The following is a 2648-nucleotide window of genomic DNA, read 5'->3' as shown; positions in this document are numbered from 1 at the left end:
ATACATACGGTTTTTGAATTGTTTTGAAAGTTGAATTAAAGAGTATAAAGAAAATATATGATCTATAGTAGAATGTTGCCTACGAAAACCTGCTTGGTTTTCAAGTATAAGTTCGACATTGTCTGCATATGTATTTAGACGCTCATTAATTACAGCTGTAAATAGTTTACCTAGGCAACTGACCAGTGTGATTGGTCTATAGTTTTTAGCGTCATACATATCACCTTTATTTTTAAACACGGGGATAATATTACCCATAAGCCATGCTTCTGGTACATTACCAGAATCAAGTATATAGTTAAACATTTTAACATATAATGGAAGCATTATGTCAGTAGTTGATTTGATATATTCATTACATACTAAATCATCACCAACAGCCTTATTAGATTTCAATCTATTGACACATTTCAAAATTTCACTTGGAGTAATTGGACCATTTATAAAGGTATTAGTTTCAAGGTTAGACAACTCTTTGAGTTCATCAAGGGACAGTATATGATTGTCATCACCATCAAAATCATTATTGAAACTTTTGCTAAAAAAGTCAAAAAGATCATCGATATTTGCCTTACATGTGTTTTTCTTTGGAGCACCCTTATTTATTATTTTCCAATATTCTTTCGGATTTCTAGTCCTCAGATTTTTTAATTTGCTTTTAATCTGAGTTTTATGATTCTTGACAGCAGTGCTCAGTGTTTTATGATATTTACGCTCCTTATCATATAAGTCCTCTTTTAAACTTATTTCCCCATACCTTTTATAAAATCTTTTGGCTTTTCTGTAATTTTGTCGAGCAGATTTACATTCTTTGGTAAACCATGGTTTTTTAAAATTGAAATTATTTTTAGTGCGGTTATTGGGTTGGGTATTTCCAAAAGCATGTTTGGCAGCACCGATGAAAATTTCACATAATTTATGTACAGTGTCATTAATAAAATCCAAATTTACAACATTCTCAGTGTCATCCATACCATCAATAATGCTATCTATATATAGTTTTCTATCAGCCACATGTTTTACAAAAATATCTTTCGAATCAGTATTCCATCTCTTTGGTCTTGATAAAAACCTCTGACCTTCAGAATCAACAGTATCACCATTGTTATTTAAGTGTACATTTTGATTAATACATAGACAAATGTGAATTGGGCAATGTACATCAGACAATAAAGAAGAGAATTCTTGTATCGAAAAATCTTCTACTAATTTAATAAATTCAAAATTACCTATACAATAATCTACAACACTTGCATTTTTACAGGTTGGTTTACCTATACCTCTATCTTCTCCCATGCGTCCGTTTAAAATATAAATATTACAGTGTTTACAAATATCTAACAAACGCCTTCCATAATCATTCCGTACCTTATCTGTAGAACACCTTACCTTAGGTACATGTATACATTCAAGTTTATTTACATCAGGACTGCCAATATCATCATTTTCATCATCATCTCCATCAACGATGTCTGTAAAATCGTGAGAGTCGGATGTTCTACTGTTAAAATCCCCAAGAAGACAAATACACTTAACATCATGGCTAAACGACAACAATTCATTTTCAACATCTTCAAACAATTCTGATGATGAGTACTTTGAATTAGCCGGAGGTATATACATTGTACCATATAAAACGTTACCATCAATGTTAAACATTGTACCTTTCATTTTAAGCCATAATGTGTGGCTGCTGTCTGTTTTTAAATGAGATATATATCTGACATATTCATTTTTAACATAAACAATAATACCTCCAGATCTGGTTTTGGCCAGTGACTGTCTATGCTTACAAAATATAGTGTAGCCGTCGATATCTATAGAATCTGCACTATCAGTTTCGACTCAGTGATACAAATAAAATCATAATTCAAGACGATGAGAAGTATCGTAAATACTGAGACATGTTTTTTGTGCTTTCTAGGAACATTCATCCGAGGTTTAGAGACAACAGCTACTTTTGTTCCCGAGACACAGGAGTTTGTGGTAAACACACCAACCTTAACCGCCATCAAGTTCTGGCCCGGCAGCTGTGAGTCTTCATTAGGTCAATATTCATAATGTTTATGTTCCTACAGGTAAAACGTCACTTCTATTGCGGTACGTGATTGGCTATGTTAATGGATCCTATAAACAGGACCTGTGAAATACATTGATAGTATTCAATACACCTGAGTAAACTCTTAACGATGTGTTACCTTTGTACAACTTTCACATACCTTATCCAAATAGTTGTAAGACTGAAGCTTAAGGCGAGAGTCGATGTGATTTTAATACATGCCGATTTCATTATTCATTTTACCATTGTACAATGGTATGTCATGGTAATTCAATGCACTGGTATACAGTACATGGTATATAAAGAGCCAACCAGACATCTCGAGCGAAAAATTGTGCTTACTTTTTACATGATTTTATGATGACTTATTGTAAATCGCAGAGTTGTACATTACTGCGAACGTCTTCGTTTGTAACGTCTTAAACATGTGTATGTTTCACATTAAAAGAAATAGTGTCTGTTTTCTAGAAAGCCCAAAGATAGGCTAGTAACTCTGACTTCAATTTTTTTTATTTTTTTTATTTTACTGACCGGACAAATATTATTTATTATATTTGAGTATGTATTTATCAACAGAAAGATTAATAGA

This window comes from Mizuhopecten yessoensis, unplaced genomic scaffold (assembly GCF_002113885.1).
Source record: "Mizuhopecten yessoensis strain PY_sf001 unplaced genomic scaffold, ASM211388v2 scaffold6439, whole genome shotgun sequence".
NCBI classification, from domain to species: domain Eukaryota; kingdom Metazoa; phylum Mollusca; class Bivalvia; order Pectinida; family Pectinidae; genus Mizuhopecten; species Mizuhopecten yessoensis.
This window is presented reverse-complemented; position numbering follows the sequence as displayed.